This window comes from Salvelinus namaycush, unplaced genomic scaffold (assembly GCF_016432855.1).
Source record: "Salvelinus namaycush isolate Seneca unplaced genomic scaffold, SaNama_1.0 Scaffold16, whole genome shotgun sequence".
In the NCBI taxonomy this organism is placed as follows: Eukaryota; Metazoa; Chordata; class Actinopteri; order Salmoniformes; family Salmonidae; genus Salvelinus; species Salvelinus namaycush.
This window is the reverse complement of record NW_024058341.1, coordinates 778,341-795,919: the sequence shown is the minus strand read 5'-3', so window position 1 is coordinate 795,919 and position 17,579 is coordinate 778,341. Positions and strand designations below refer to the sequence as shown.

At 40.2% G+C, this 17,579-nt stretch overlaps 2 long non-coding RNA genes across 2 annotated transcripts; both read left to right on the top strand.

Moving 5' to 3' along the window:
• Positions 1-4,384: 4,384 nt before the first annotated feature.
• Positions 4,385-8,450, top strand: LOC120037169. The gene is made up of 5 exons (XR_005474774.1): positions 4,385-4,637; positions 4,931-5,056; positions 5,196-5,337; positions 7,984-8,010; positions 8,392-8,450. It is a non-coding gene; the product is annotated as an uncharacterized LOC120037169 (long non-coding RNA).
• A 7,465-nt stretch (positions 8,451-15,915) lies between these two features.
• Positions 15,916-16,689, top strand: LOC120037172. Its single transcript, XR_005474776.1, has 3 exons — positions 15,916-15,942; positions 16,272-16,464; positions 16,641-16,689. It is a non-coding gene; the product is annotated as an uncharacterized LOC120037172 (long non-coding RNA).
• Positions 16,690-17,579: the final 890 nt, after the last annotated feature.

Here is a 17,579-nt window from a genome sequence, read left to right as displayed (position 1 = left end):
CAAATGTACTTGCAGTTGCAGCTGCATGAGAAGGCCTGCAAGACTGCGCAAAAAATGAGCATAAATGTAGAGATTTATTTACCATTGTCACATCCTAGATGATGGAGGTCAAATGTACACCTTCTTCCTGAAACACCCACAATACGGTCATCCATTTTGACCATGTTCCCAAGCCTCTCCATGCAGTCCGATTGGTTTCGTGCCACCAGGGCCACAATAATATACCCCCTCTCTGAATGTCCGAGTGTGACCCCCTCCCCATGGGTTACTGCAGCTAGTGTTGCCAGCACTGCCACTGCCTGGGTGGGGGCACCCCACCGGAATCCCCACCGGCTAGGTACAAGGTCATCAAGGTTCTCATTAGCAGCTTTGAGAATTTCCTTGTTTATTATGCTCTCCCTTTAGGGGGCTTTGGCTTTGCAGGACCAACCCTGCCAAGCAGGCTCAGAATCTTGAGGGGGCAGTGCTGCTCTTGGTCCCTGACCTCATTTTGGCTGCATACAGACCGCATACAGCATGCACATAAAACAGTTAGGGACTTCTCCTTAGTATCTGGGCTATTCATGTGGGTGTCTAGGGTATAGGGCCAAGGACCGTACCATTAAAATAGGATAATAAATAATTAGATATAATTTATTTTAAAAATGTAGTTCCCCATGATAGGACAATAAATAAATAAGACGTGTAATTCATTATAAAAGTATATCCATCATCTGAACAACATTGAAAGCCCTCTCATACCCGGCCCACAGCAATACACTGGCTCTGGGATATGCAACTATTTCATTACTCACTCACTCAACTCTGTACCGGTATCCCCTGTATATAACCTCCACATTGACTCTGTACCGGTACCCCCTGTATATAACCTCCACATTGACTCTGTACCGGTACCCCCTGTATATAACCTCCACATTGACTCTGTACCGGTACCCCCTGTATATAGCCTCCACATTGACTCTGTACCGGTACCCCCTGTATTTAGCCTCCACATTGACTCTGTACCGGTACCCCCTGTATAGAGCCTCCACATTGACTCTGTACCGATACCTCCTGTATTTAGCCTCGCTATTGTTATTTTATATTTTGACTTATCTTTTTTTGACTTAACACTTATGTTTCTTAATCCAGCCACCGTGTCAGATTTCAAAAAGGCTTTATGGCGAAAGAAAACCATGCGATAATCTGAGGACAGCGCCCAGCATACCAACACATGAAACATGAAAATCAGAATTCAACCCATAGGCGTGACACAAAAGTCAGAAATAATGATTTAATTCATGCCTTACCTTTGAAGAAATCCTTCTGTTGGCACTCCAATATGTCCCATTAACATCACAAATGGTCCTTTTGTTCGATTAATTCCGTCGTTATATCTCCAAAATGTCCATTTATTTGGCACGTTTGAATAAAAAAAACACTGGTTCCAACTCGCGCAACATGACTACAAAATATCTTATAAATTACCTGTAATCTTGATCCAAACAACTTTCCTAATAAAACTTTAGGATTTTTAAATGTAAATAATTGATCAAATTTAAGACGGACTATACCGTGTTCAATAGAGGATAAAATGAAGTGGAGCGAGCACGCGCACCAAACCAAACCTGGCTCGAGCCTCAGAAAGGGCTACTTCTTCACCACTCAAAGGAAAAACATCAACCAATTTCTAAAGACTGTTGACATCTATTGGAAGCCGTAGGAACTGCAAGCATATTTATATTGAAACGGCCTTGCCATAGTAAACTAATAGAAAACAGATTGACCTAAAAAGAAAAAAAAAAAATCCCTGTGGATTTCGCTCAGGGTTTTGCCAGCCAAATCAGTTATGTTATACTCACAGACATTATTCAAACAGTTTTAGAAACTTTAGAGTGTTTAGTGTTTTCTATCCAAATCTACCAATTATATGCATATCCTAGCTTCTGGGCCTGAGTAGCAGGCAGTTTACATTGGGCACATTTTCATCCGGACGTGAAAATAGTGCCCCCAATCCTAAATAAGTTTTAAACTGCATTGTAGGTTAAGGGCTTGTAAGTAAGCATTTCACTGTAAGGTCCTACACCTGTTGTATTTGGCACATGTGACAAATACAATTTGATTTGACAACAGACTGTGATAGGGAGGGATTTTAATACGTCCATCAAATCAAATCAAGTTTATTTTATATAGCCCTTCGTACATCAGCTAATATCTCGAAGTGCTGTACAGAAACCCAGCCTAAAACCCCAAACAGCAAGCAAAGCAGGTGTAGAAGCACGGTGGCTAGGAAAAACTCCCTAGAAAGGCCAAAACCTAGGAAGAAACCTAGAGAGGAACCAGGCTATGAGGGGTGGCCAGTCCTCTTCTGGCTGTGCCGGGTGGAGATTATAACAGAACTATGCCAAGATGTTCAAAATGTTCATACGTGACAAGCATGGTCAAATAATAATCATGAATAAATGTCAGCTGGTCTACTGACATTTTGCCTGTTTCATTGCCTTACGGAGGGCGTAGCTGGACTGTTTGTACTCGTCCATGTTCCCAGGCACCTTACCTTGGTTAAATGCTGTGTTTTGCGCTTTTAATTTCACCTTTATTTAACCAGGTAGGCTAGTTGAGAACAAGTTCTCATTTACAACTGCGACCTGGCCAAGATAAAGCACAGAAGTTCGACACATACAACAACACAGAGTTGCACATGGAGTAAACAAACATACAGTCAATAATACAGTAGAAAAAATAAAAAAATAAAAAGTCTATGTAGAGTGTGTGCAAATGAGGTAAGATAAGGGAGGTAAGGCAATAAACAGGGCCTGGTGGTGAAGTAATTACAATATAGCAGTTAAACACTGGAATGGTAGATGTGCAGAAGATGAATGTGCAAGTAGAGATACTGGGGTGCAAAGGAGCAAGATAAATAAATAAATACAGTATGGGGATGAGGTAGTTGGATGGGCTGTATACAGATGGCCTATGTACTGTAAGGTTTACACCTGTTGTATTCGGCGCATGTGACAACAGACTGGGATAGGGAGGGATTTGAATATGTCCGTCAACACTCCAGCCAGCTGGTCTGCACATGCTCTGAGTAATGCTGCTATCTATCCGCAGTTCTGCCATCTGTCCAAGTTCTGATCGCCACAGTGGGAACAACATATTCTATGCACTTCCTGATAAACTCAGTCACCAAGCAGTGTATATGTCAATGTTATTCATATCCCTGTTACATTCCCCAGCAAGAAAACCCAAATAATGTCGCTCAAACAGAAGGGGGAACTAACAAAGAGTCACTGACAACAACCAAAACAAAACAGCTGGGGTTCTAGGAGGGGTTCTGAACGACACTCATGGGGGTGTCCACTGAAAGTTGACTGACAACAGCAACTGGAACCTAAAAGACACCCACCATTAGCACCCACTAAATTTGCCCAAGAAGAGGCGAACAAAAGAAAAACCCACATCAAACTTAAAGACACGAAGCAAACCAAAAAGTGGATTAAAATGAAAACAGGAAAGAGCAGATAAAAGATTGTTTGTCTAGAAATCAAAATAGGCATCACCAACTAAATGTGTTAACCCTCCACATATCTCAACACAACTAGAGTACTGGGCCAGCCATTCTTAAATAGCACCTGGGCCAGCACCGGTGAAACACCTTCCCGCTAACGAGATGGCAACTAGCACAGGTGTAACACATACTGACTAACGAGGTGACACAAATCGGTGTGCCCTATGTGCTAACGTGCTAAAAGTCCAACCTCAAAACCTAAATGGAAAAACCAAAACCTAAAACAATCTTGAAGCATAGATTCCGATTGGTCAGACCAACGTTGAACAATCCTTACTACGTGTTTAAGTCTATAGGAAGGGAGGAGCAGAATGGAGGCGTGATCTTATTTGCAGTAGGGGGAGCCGGGGAAGGCCCTGACACTGACAGTCACTCAATTAGCGCATGTAAGCTAAAATCTTTTTGATTTGTAAGTTAGTCTAGCCAGCTATCTAAACTTGATCAAATTACTGACCGGGGCGCCCCCATTGATTTTGTTAGTCACTCTCACTCAAACTGCAAACATTTCTCTCCACCCTATGGACAAATGTGTAGAATTGCAGCAAACTTGCTTTAAAACTACAACATTTTCTCTACGCCCCATTGCAAATTGTGTAGAATTGCAAATTAACTCTACAGCTTCTACCGGGTCGGCACGCTGAAGCTGCTGGTTTTGTTCTAGCGAGAGAAGGAACGGCCTCCCACTGTGATAAGTACCGTAAGATTCTCTGTGTGTTTCATGCTTTAGACTTCCCTAAACAAGATTACTCTGATCATTTGTTCCAATACCTTGTTTGTCATTGTTATCGTAGTAGTAACCTATATCAGAGAAAGCTCAGAATGTTATCTTTCTTCAGGTGGTGGATGTGACTTCCTGTCTGTAGCCCATGTGACTGATGATGACATCATTGAGTTTCTCCCTCCCCATGAGATAACAGACACACATGTCATAATAAGCATCACTGGATTCTCTGCTTATGGTGATGTCACAGATGAGGATGCTCCCATCTCCCCCATACTTGCACATGTGTTGTTATTCTACCAACCACTTGGCAAGAGGTCCATCCTGAATGTGTTGTTGCTTCCCAGTAATGTTGTGAGAAAAGAGGTGAGCTGGAACCCTACAACCCTAAAAAAACACTTCTATCTGACTGGAATTCAATCAAATACACAATGGGGAATGTAATGCTGTTTTAGCATAACGGCAAAAAAAATGAGGAGAGTTGCAGCAACATGTTTGACTGAAATACATATTTTCATTATTTAGTAGTTTGTTCCATTTTTTATTCTTGAGTTTCAGATATTGTTTTAACTTACATTCCCTGCAATCATTTAAATAATCAATTGCATTTTTATTCCTATTGACACAAAAGTTAACTGTATATTTTTGGTCCTTTTGAGGTGCGGGAGTTGATTGAAAGGGATGGAATAAGAGAAATTCTAACAACTTCTCTGTGTACACTTACCCCAAAGCAAGAATACACCCTCTCCACTAACCCTGCAGATGCACATCCAATACAACCAAACGTAAATCTGAGATATGTTTGAATAATACATTTGTTATTACTATGTAATGCATAATTTCATTCTCACCTATCATTTCACTGACTCGCAATGTCTCTATTTCAGAAATCAGTTTGTGAAATGTCCCTTTTTTTTGTTCCAGCCAGCAAAATTTGTGGATTCCTATGAAAACTACGTCCCCACATTTCAGTTGTTTATTAAACCTGTTGTTGAAGAAGTGAATCTTCTTCTGGAAGAAAATAAAGCTGATAAACTTGTATGGAACGGACTTATCTGGCTTCCAGGTAACAGAAATTCTAAACTCAAATTCAATCAAATGAACTTGGATGGACCATGTGGACCACATAACTAACCCAACATAGTTAATCTGTGTTGTTTACAGGGGGAGCAAATTACGCATAGTGGGAAGAACAAGTAAGGAGGTGGGCAGAGCCGAGCACGAGCTAGCGAGATCCTTTTGGCGCATTGTAGCATGTATTTGCACATTTCCGTCAGGGACCATCTCTGTTAAGTGTGTGTTTGTGCACAAACTCAATTCAACCTTGAACTCCTTCAAAAACATTTATTTTACTTTGTCAATTAGTCAAATATATAAAACGTAATGCACTGTGTTTGTAACAGATTTTCGTTTTGGGGACAGAAACATCTATTGAGATCAGATATTTAATCAATGAGAAAATGTGCAGAATATCAGGCCAGTTTCACCTTGATCCACCGTCTCCCACTACCTACAACTGGACTTCTCTCACGACCATATTTGGTGGTGAGAACATTCTAAACGGATGCTTCAGCTTCATATCCCCTGTGACATGTCTGGGTTTCCCCCTTCTGTCTGTATTCCCACAATATTTCATTAGGTTGTGGGAGCATTGTGTGGACATGACGAGATATGTTACCAAAACACAAAAACTGTCCAGTTAAAAACATTTGCCTGATTTTGCAAGAACGTTCCCGGAACATATTTTTTACGTTCTTTAAAAATTCATAAAACAGTTCTTTAGGTTCTGGGAACATATGACGCTTCCCAAAACACTAAATCTGTCCAACAACTCTGATCCGAAGGTGCAAACCGCTGGCGGTCGGTTCCGTTTAAGATGAGGGAGAGCGAAACGTTTTGCAACAGAAACAGCAGAATGATCACCGGCCACACAGTTCACTTTCATAGCAGCCATACAAACAGCATCATTGCATCTATGCGCTCTCCTCCTTTCACATTTTCCCTTCACTTGTGGACTTCAGTAAACAACATCAGCTGAAAAACAGCAACAAAAAAAATAACTCTCCAACTAAAGCCAAACCTTCATACCATAATCGCTACACACAGCCTACATCATTGTCACCATATTAGCTAACATCATAGTCAACATATTAGCTACTATAACTAAAGCGTTGGTAAACCGACAATCCAATCCATGTGTTCAATCATGCAATGCAGTGTACAGGAAGCAGTTTAGCAATTACATCGGTGGGCCCTTGCAAGAGTTAAAGTGTTGGATAGCCTTAGCTAGCTAGCTAACATAAATAGCATTCCTCTCTGTTTGAGTTAAGTTAAACTATTTCCTTTCTTTCTCTGAGTCAACTACTCACCACACTTTATGCACTGCAGTACTAGATGCATTCTCTGATCCTTTGATTGGATGAACAACACGTCAGTTCATGCTGCAAGAGCTCTGATAGGTTGGAGGACGTCCTCCGGAAGTCGTCAGAATTACTGTGTAAGTCTATGGAACGGGGTGAGAACCATGAGACTCCTAGGTTTTGTCTTGAAGTCAATGTACCCAGAGGAGGACAGAAGCTAGCTGTCCTCCTGCTACACCAGGGTGCTACCCTAAAAGAGTGCTGCTGAGACTACTGTAGACCTTCATTGCAAAACGGTGTGTTTTAATCAATTATTTGGTGACGTGAATATATTTTGTATAGTTTTATCTAAAAAGGATAACTGTCCAAACAGATCTGCAAGGAAGGTGGATGCTTTTAAAAATACTATTGAATGAACAATATATATTTTTTTAAATTACTCATTAATCTATATGTTCCAAATAAGGATGATCCACACTTCTTTTAAAAATATTTATAACAATCTATCAAGCTCACAAGCAACATACGATCGATCCTATTATTATGGTGGGAGATTATAACACGGTTTTAAGTACTTCAATGCACCGTAAAGGAAATCACACTACAAACTATCACCCTCATGCACTTAAGGAGATCACAACTATCATGGACACATTAGAACTAGTGGATATATGGTTAAAAATCCAGACCTAGTTAGATATACATGGAGGAGGCTTAATCAAGCTAGTCGTCTTGACTACTTTCTTGTATCCTTTGCGCTGGCACCAAAAGTAAAAACACATTTGATTGGGAGCAGAATGCAGTCGGACCATAAAATAATTGTCATCCGCATTACTCTTACAGAATGTCCACGTGGACAAGAATATTGGAAATGTAATCAAAGCCTACTGGATGACAACCTGTTTTTAACTAAGACAAAGGATTTCATAACTGACTTTTTCCGACATAATAGGTACAACAGATCCCCTTATTGTATGGGACACTTTTTAAATTAGGTCATGCAATTCAGTACTCATCTTTAAAACAAAAACTATTTTGGTCAAAAGAGTTCATATTAACAAATAATAGAGGAAATTACAGTACAGATGTATAGCACTAAAAATGGTACCATTTGCAAACATTTCTAAAAAACCAATTTTTGCTTTGTCATTATGGGGTATTGTTTGTAGATAGATGAGGTAAAAAACTAGAACAAGTCTGTAACATCCTTTTTTTTAAAGGTCAAGGGATCTGAATACCTTCTGAATATACTGAATATACTGCGTATATACCCACTTTTTAATGATATTCATGGTCTGTCAAATGACAATTTGTTGAGGAGCAATGTAATCAAGGTCTCTTTTTACCCACAGTTACACCACCAGGTGGCGCTACAGCAGGTAAATATTATTTCCTGTCTTCCCCAAGATATTTAATTATGTTAGAGGAGAGTTCCCTAATATCATATTTTTACAGTAAACACAGTAATGTAGCTTTTTAGAATCCTAAAGATAGAAAGAAAACAGGTACTTAATGCTGAGTGAGTGTTGCACCTTTTTCCTTTTCAATTATGAAATAGTTGTTCGGTTGCACCTCGACTCCTGTGGTTAATCGCCTTCCACTTCTTTCCTAATTCAATTACAATTATTAAAGGTAGACTCAGCAAGATGGCATCATTACACACAACAGGGAACTTGTTGTTTACATTCATCAACAAAAAGCAGAATTCTGATCCGTCGGGACTGGTTAGTTATGTTTCATATTATTATTTCTGTTTCCAGGGACAACGAAGGTTCATTTTCTGCTGATTAACATTCTGAAAAAGCTGGACCAAAGCGACCTGAAGGAATTTCAGTGGTACCTGACTACGGGTGTGGATGAATTTCCTTCCATCTCAGAGGGCCAGCTGGAGGATGCTGATAGGCTGGTCACAGTGGATAGGATGGTACAGAGCTACTGTGATGAGGGAGCTGTGAAGATCACACTGGAGATCCTGAGGAAGATGGACCTGAACAGCCTGGCTGAGGAGTTAAAGGGGAAGTTGACAAAACAGGTCTGAATGCCATAATCTATCTGCAATATTAAAGCTGATTTTTCTATGTTTATGGGGCAGTGTTTAGTCTAGGTGTATGTATGTCTATGGTTGCCTGGATTGGTTCTCAATTAGAGACAGCTGTCTATCGTTGTCTCTGATTGGGAGCCATATTTAGGCAACCATAGTCATTAGGTAGGTTGTGGGTGATTGTCTATGTGTAAGTTGCCAGTGTCTGCACTTATTGTTTGTATAGCCTCACGTTCGTCTGTTTGTTGTTTTGATTAGTGTGTATAGTGTTCGTTTCGTTTTTGTCTTCTAATAAAAAGGAAGAATGTATTGTTATCACGCTGCGCCTTGGTCCTCTCTTTCACGTAATGATGATTGTGACAGATATAGACATATCTGATATTGGCAGAACTTTAATTCTTGTTAATCTAACTGCACTGTGCAATTTACAGTAACTATTACAGTGAAATAATACCATGCTATTGTTTGAGGAGAGTGCACAGTTATGAACTTGCAAATGTATTAATAAACCAATTAGGCACATTTTGGCAATCTTGATACAACATTTTTAACAGAAATTCAATGGTTCATTGGAACAATCTAAAACTTTACACATACACTGCTGCTATCTAGTGACCAAAATCTAAATCGCGCCTGGGCTGGAATAATAGATTATGGCTTTTCTCTTGCATTTCAAAGATGATGGTACAAAAATACGCATGTTTTTTTCTTTGTATTATCTTTTGCCAGATCTAATGTGTTATATTCTCCTACATTAATTCAACATTTCCACGAACTTCAAAGTGTTTCCTTTCAAATGGTATCAAGAATGTGCATATCCTTGCTTCAGGTCCTGAGCAACAGACAGTTAGATTTGGGTATGTCATTTTAGGCGAAAATTGAAAAAAAGATCCTTAAGTCAATGTGTGAAATGTTTTCTGGAAGCTGTTCTGTGCCATTTTCTCTACATTTCCACCCCCATGTGGGCCAACCCCGAGCAATTTGAGTTCCAGACAATGAGATTCAGCCTCACCATTTGACTGACAACTAGCAAGATTCACACAAAGCAGAGCGAGAGAGAGAGAGCAATGACGTGGTGCACATTTCTGCACATATGTGAGGTATTATGACATTTTTGGGGACCACTTTTGGCCCTGGGGCCTACTTTCAGAACTACTGGCTGAAAAGTATACAAAAGTACCGGAGAATCCCTTTAACTGTCTTGAATTAGCTTCATGTCTCAGGTGAAGTCACTGCTCAGGGACTTTGCTTTTTAATGGTTGAATAAGGGACATATGTTTTATATCATTGTATATACAGTTGAAGTCGGAGGTTTACATGCACCCTAGCCAAATACATTTAAACTCAGTTTTTCACAATTCCTGACATTTAATCCTATTAACAATTCCCTGTTTTAGGTCAGTTAGGATCTCCACTTAATTTTAAGAATGTGAAATGTCAGAATAATAGTGTAGAGATTTTTTTCAGCTTTTATTTCTTTCATCACATTCCCAGTGGGTCAGAAGTTTACATACACTCAATTAGTATTTGGTAGCATTGCCTTTAAATTGTTTAACTTGGGTCAAACGTTTCGGGTAGCCTTCCACAAGCTTCCCAAAATAAGTTGGATGAATTTTGGCCCATTCCTCCTGACAGAGCTGGTTTAACTGAGTCATTGTAAATTTGGAAGACCCATTTGCGACCAAGCTTTAACTTCCTGACTGATGTCTTGAGATGTTGCTTCAATATACCCACATAATTTTACTTCCTCATGATGCCATCTATTTTGTGAAGTGCACCAGTCCCTCCTGCAGCAAAGCACTCTCACAACATGATGATGCCACCCCTGTGCTTCATGGTTGGAATGGTGTTCTTCGGCTTGCAAGCCTCCCCCTTTTTCCTCCAAACATAACGATGGTCATTATGGCCAAACAGTTCTAATTTTGTTTCATCAGGCCAGAGGACATTTCTCCAAAAAGTATGATCTTTGTCCCCATGTTCAGTTGCAAACCGTAGTCTGGCTTTTTTATGGCGGTTTTGGAGCAGTGGCTTCTGCCTTGCTGAGCGGCCTTTCAGGTTATGTTGATTTAGGACTAATTTTACTGTGGATATAGATACTTTTGTACCTGTTTTCTCCAGCATCTTCACAAGGTCCTTTGCTGATGTTCTGGGATTGATTTGCACTTTTTGCACCAAAGTACATTCATCTCTAGGAGACAGAAAGCGTCTCCTTCCTGAGCGGTATGACGGCTGCGTGATCCCATGGTGTTTATACTTGCGTACTATTGTTTGTACAGATGAACGTGGTACCTTCAGGCGTTTGTAAATTGCTCCCAAGGATGAACCAGACTTGTGAAGGTTTTTTTCTGAGGTCTTGGCTGATTTCTTTTGATTTTCCCATGATGTCAAGCAAAGAGGTACTGAGTTTGAAGGTAAGCCTTGAAATACATCCACAGGTACAGCTCCAATTGACTCAAATGATGTCAATTAGCCTATCAGAAGCTTCTAACGCCATGACATCATTTTCTGGAATTTTCCAAGCTGTTTAAAGGCACAGTCAACTTAGTGTGCTGAGGTGCTGACCTGTTGCACCCTCTACAACCACTGTGATTATTATTATTTGACCCTGCTGGTCATCTATTATCATTTGAACATCTTGGCCATGTCCTGTTAATAATCTCCACACAGCACAGCCAGAAGAGGACTGGCCACCCCTCATAGCCTGGTTCCTCTCTAGGTTTCTTCCTAGGTTCTGGCCTTTCTAGGGAGTTTTTCCTAGCCACTTAGCTTCTACACCTGCTTTGCTTGCTGTTTGGGGTTTTAGGCTGGGTTTCTGTACAGCACTTTGTGACATCAGCTGATGTAGGAAGGGCTTTATAAATACACTCAATCAAATTCAATCAAATGTATGTAAACTTCTGACCCACTTGAATTCTGATACAGTGATTTATAAGTGAAATAATCTGTCTGTTAACAATTGTTGGAAAAATGTATTGTGTCATGCACAGAGTAGATGTCCTAACCGACTTGCCAAAACTATAGTTTGTTATTAACAAATATGTGGAGTGGTTGTAAAACGAGTTTTAATGACTACAATCTAAGTGTATGTAAACTTCCGACTTCAACTGTAGGAGCTGGCAAGTAAGCATTTCCCTGTGCCATTTACACCCGCTGTATCCTGTTCACGTCATGAATAAACATTTGATTTGATTTATAGTAGGATACACTGCATAAGTATATAAAGGTATTTTATAAGCGTTTAACATTTTCACATCATTATCCCTACATTAACATATTTATCGAATCGATTCATTCATCAAATCCTTAATTTCATTGAATTAAGACAAACTGTTATCATGAGATTATTGTGGTCACAGGTCCCAAAGTGCAGTCATCATCATCAACCCCACCACCATCATCATCATCATTTTTGAACTGACTTGTTTTTGTCAAAACCTTACTGATGCATTGAGAACAAGCATTTCCAACAGTAATTATTTATCTAGAAATGATATTCAGTCTTTGGAGAAGAATGTTTAACCTTAGCTTGTGTTCTCTTGCTCGAACGTTCGCAGAGCCTGTTTTGACTGGAGTGATGCTTAGAATTCCATTTCGCCTAAATGGCACAACAACAAAAAAATCTATTTTTATTTTACCACTACAATACGTTCCTCGGACGAAACTGGAAAAAAATTACTTGTGTAGAAAGTAAACACCTCGATGGTGTCAACTGTGCTTATGTCTGCGTAATGAGAAAGTAGGTGAAAAAATGAAAACAAGCTCGCTGCCCAGATTTACATAATTACAAAGAGGAGATTCTCATGATTGAAATGGCGTCCGGCTTGGGAAAAAACCTAAATATACACATTGCGAGATATTTGGCGAAATAGACAGACATGCCTATATTCCCCCTATAGGAAACAATGGGACGACCTCAGAGTTACAAGATAATTTTTGTTGTTGTTTACATTTTAACTAACAACGTGAGCAGGTCTCATTGCCAACAATAGCAATGCAGGCATTGTGATGCAGAACAATGGGCTGGGAAAAGAACGTTCGGAACGCGAGTTGGTGCCACGGTGCTCAGTAGAACTAATAGGAGATGGCAGGGTGAAAAATGCCCTAAAATAAGGCCTGTTTTTTTCACGATTACTTCAAAACTAAAGCAAGCAACTGGGACATATGGTAATATTATGAAACTGGGCTCCACGACGGATGCAATGAACTCATTTTTACCAGGAAAAAAAGCGTTGTTAAAAATGTCATTTGTCCAGCCTAATAAAGCCATCCCGAGTACAGATGACACCAGTAATGTCAGAGTTTTCAGTTAAGCTGAAAGATAGCTTTGCAACATGATTTGATGAGTTTAGTCTCCCCACAAAGGTGATGCAGTTTGTTAGGGATCCTTTCTATTCTATATATCGTATTAGACATCTTCCGAAAACGTGAGCTTAGTCATCATGAAAGGGTTCAGTGTGACAATGTCGACTACGAGCGTTACGGGTTGATCCCTATCCATCGGGACGTCAACTCCTAGGCTTACGTAAGTAAGGGTTTGGAAGTAAGCATTTCAAGGTAGTGCCTACACCTGTTGTGTTTGATGCAGTTGACAAATACAATTTGATTTCATTTCATTTTAACTATGCGTTTAATACACTTTATGTTGGTGTTTCTTTTATTTTGGCAGATACAGTACATGTACTGTATGTCTTTTTGATAGTTATTTTTGTAGAAACTATTGATCCTCTTTGGCTAAATTATGCTCTGTTGTATTTTAAACATTGAGAGCGGGCTCCTGTGGTTGGATTAAAAAAATAAATACAATTGTAAAAAGTATTTATTTTGTATTTGTGTTGCCCCTTGGGCCCCCTACGGGCTTGGTCCCAGCTCCTGAATCACACATTTTACTAGTCACATTTATTTATTATGCAGTTTATATATTTTTATTAATCAATTAAACAAGTGTCCCCCCCTACCTCCTCTCCTCCCCATCTGACAAATAACAAAGTGTCCGCAGCAGCAGGCCTCTACGCTCATTGAGAGTGGGCTCCTGAATCCCCCTGTGGTTGGCGGTTGCAGTAAAACATAAATATATACTACATACTGTATATTTTTGTATTTCTCCGGGGCCCAGGGGCAATAGCCCAGGTAAGCCAGCCCTTCCTATGTCAGAAAATAGCCAAGGCCTATTCACCTTATTCCTATGTGTTTCTGGATCAATCAATACAATTTCTGAATCCTTAAAATGTACATGTTGGTGTCTTGAAGTTTCCTATGACCTATAGGCCGAGGGAAATGCATTCATTTTGCAATGTATTAGCCTATTTCTTAGGTCTATAGAATATTTAGTACACAAGTGAAATATCAACATCAGTCATGTCGATTGTATAGGATTCCAGCGCCTTGACAGATGCACACACACCACTGTGGTGACACGTCCCCTATATGACTATCTCTGTCCCCACGTTGTGATTGTTCCTCCCCCACTCCACTTTACCGCGCAGAGCCAGAGAGGGAAAATCACTTTCATCTGGAGAAGCTCGTCCGTTAACACGGGGCGGCCCATCTGCAGGTCCCCGCTGTTCCTAAAAGAAAGGTGAGCAATATCATATTTTCAAGAATTGAAATGATATGGAAAGTTATTTTCATGCTGTAGTACAATTCCACCACCATAAATCGTTGTATTGGTTTATGAACTATGTTAGCCTAGTTAGCTTGTTTGTTGCTAGTGCTAATGTTCGCTCACTATCTAGCTAATGCACTAGTGAGACAATTTTGTTGACATTTGGGCGGGTAGCTTGATTAGTTAACATAACTGTTGATAAGGAGACTGATATTTTATGGCTATTTCAGTCAATTCTATCAGTGTGGTTATAAGTAACATGCATAGACAGCTAAATGGGACACGTGATCCCCATAGATGAACTTGAGACGGTAGCAGTTTGATAACATTAGATGGTGTTAGTTTAGCGAGCTAAAGTTGGCTGGCTGGAAACCAGGTGTTGTGCACCCCACCTTGCATCTCATAGCAGAGTGGAAGAGGGAAGGTCACGTATGGAATTTTTTACTGCTTCTAACGTGCTTGTTTTGTAGTCATCTAACAAACATACATTATGTCTCTTATAAATTGTAGGTTAAGCCATGAATGTTGATTGTCTGACAGCCTTGGTATAGTTAAGCAGTAAAGCACAAGGAAAGGTTGAGGACTGTTCTTACGTAAGAGGCAACGCGGAGTGCCTGCCTGGTTACAGCCCTTAGCCTTGGTATATTGGCCATATACCACAAACCCCCGAGGGGCCTTATTTCTTAAATATACCACAGTTTCAGCCAATCAACATCCAGGACCCAAACTACCCAGTTTATAATGTCTGCTTTATTCCACAGATTAAGGATTTGAGTTGGCCTGACGGAGAGATCTTCCAGGCGGCTCCGGCCCATGGAGGATTTGAGTTGGCCTGACGGAGAGATCTTCCAGGCGGCTCCGGCCCATGGAGGATGCAGAGCATCACATCAGATCAAACATTGATAAACCAGTACTTTACCAGCGTTTTATCAATATCTTTAAAGGTAAGGTGAAGATTGAATATATTTCTGACAGTCCTAAATATGACAGCTATGAATTAGATGAATCAGATGTACATTTTAGAGGTTAGTGGGAAACAGTGAATTGGGATATATGGGCACAGTCACCCAGGAAAAAAGGTTTAAAGGAATAGTTTGCCATGTCTTTGTATTATGGTCATAGGATTCTTAAAGGTCCACTACAGTCACACGATGCTCCATCTGAAATCTCCTTCCACCTGAAAAGGCCCACCTTGAAAACCAATCATTGGTTTAGAAGAAAAAGTGACAACTGAATCTAGCCTCTTGAAAGACAGAGCAGCGCATCCCCCTCCCTAAACCCCCTGCTGCACACCTGAACCTCATTTTGATTGGCAGTGATATGTGTGAGATCACTTTTAGACAGTGTGAGGTCATTTTATGAGAACAGTTGTTTTTGGAGAAGCTTGGCAAGTTGAATGGGGTGATCATGTGACCAGAGTGGACCTCCAGACAGTGATTATTCTCTGTAATAATTAACTAGCACAATGCAATATCTCCTAATGTTTGTATTTTGTGTCTGCTAAGGACGGGGAGTTTTTGCCACTGAATTCATATCCAAAGGAGACTTTGTTGTGGAGTACCGAGGTGAACTGCTTACACAACAGGAGGGCGAGGTCCGAGCTGATCACTACAATTATTCTGCAAAGGTGTTTCTTTTCGATTTCCAATGGAAAGGAAGAACATGGTGGTAAGTAGGATTGATGAGAACAAAATAAACATATTAATGCCTTTTGAGATCTAAAAAAAGCAACAACATTCAAATGGAGACAGACATTTAAATGGTTGGTGGCACAATATGCACTGTAGGCCTATCTCAGGCCCAGATACTAATTTGACCTTGTCCCTGACCTAAACAGACAGGAACAATATTAGTCTTCAAACCAACTGGTTTGCTATCAGAGCATCTGCACTCCTTTTTTAAACAACGTGTTAGGGACTTTTCTGCCCCTTTTCTGAAATAGAAACCCTGTGCTGCAATATCTTCATTAAACTGTGACGTGTTATGTTTCTATGCAGCATTGATGCATCTGAAGAAGACTCCTCCCTTGGGAGACTCGTTAATGATGATCACTAAAGACTCAATCTCAAAATGAAGGCCATACAAGCAAACGATGAGCCACACTTGTGCCTCTTCGCGACTCGAGATATTGCAGCTGGCGAAGAGTTGACTTATAGTTACGGTGATTCAGACTGGCCATGGAGAACACAGGTGAGGAACTTTTTTTTTTTTTAAAGATGCTAGATGAAATTACCACCCATCTTGGAAGAGCCGGGAGGATGAGCAATTCACTACCCTGTCATGCAATATGTTGTGATGCAGACAGTGTCTCTTAACTACTAAGATGTAATTGATGTCTAATTGTTGTCTTGGTTCACTTAATTCAGGTCATCAAAACTGAATTGTCGTCCAGCCCAAAACCTGGTAAGAACTTTACTAAAGTCATAGATCAATATGAGTTTATTTTTTTCTATTATCACATTTACTATTTCACTTTCACAAATACACATTTATAGTCTAACACCAATTGCACTGGAATGCAGTGCACTTGTTGCATACATCAAAAGTTAACTAAATATACAATACATTCAAATATATGAAATAAAAACATTAGCAATAAGAACTCAGTAGTTAGGCTCTTGTGGGGTCATTTAGTAGCCCAACTCATGAGGGATTTGCTCTTCTCCTAACTATAACTATATATCCTATAACTAATTACAGAGAATCTTTGATAAAAACTATAAGTCTTCAATGTAATGACAGTAAAGACACGACACCAGCATGCCTCTCCATAGGAAAACAATGGGGGGAGCTCAGCGCTCCAAGGGCAACAGGTATTATCGGGGCGTCGGATGACAACGGAGTACGCTGCCCAGCCTTACATAATTAGAAAGAGGTGTCCAATGGTGTCCAATTTGAGAAGAAAAAAATCTAAATATACACATGGCGAGATATTTAGCAAAATAGACAGACATACCTATATTTCCCCTATAGGAAACAATGGGACGACCTCAGAGTTCCATGAGTCATTTCTTGTTGTGGTTGACCTTTTAACTACCAACGTGGGCAGGTCTCATTGCCAACAATAGCAAAGCAGGCATTGTGATGCAGAACAATGGGCTGGGAATAGAACGTTCGGAACGCGAGTTGGTGCCACGGTGCTCAGTAGAACTAATAGGAGATGGCATTGTGATGCAGAACAATGGGCTGGGAATAGAACGTTCGGAAGGTGAGTTGGTGCCACGGTGCTCAGTAGAACTAATAGGAGATGGCATTGTGATGCAGAACAATGGGCTGGGAATAGAACGTTCGGAACGCGAGTTGGT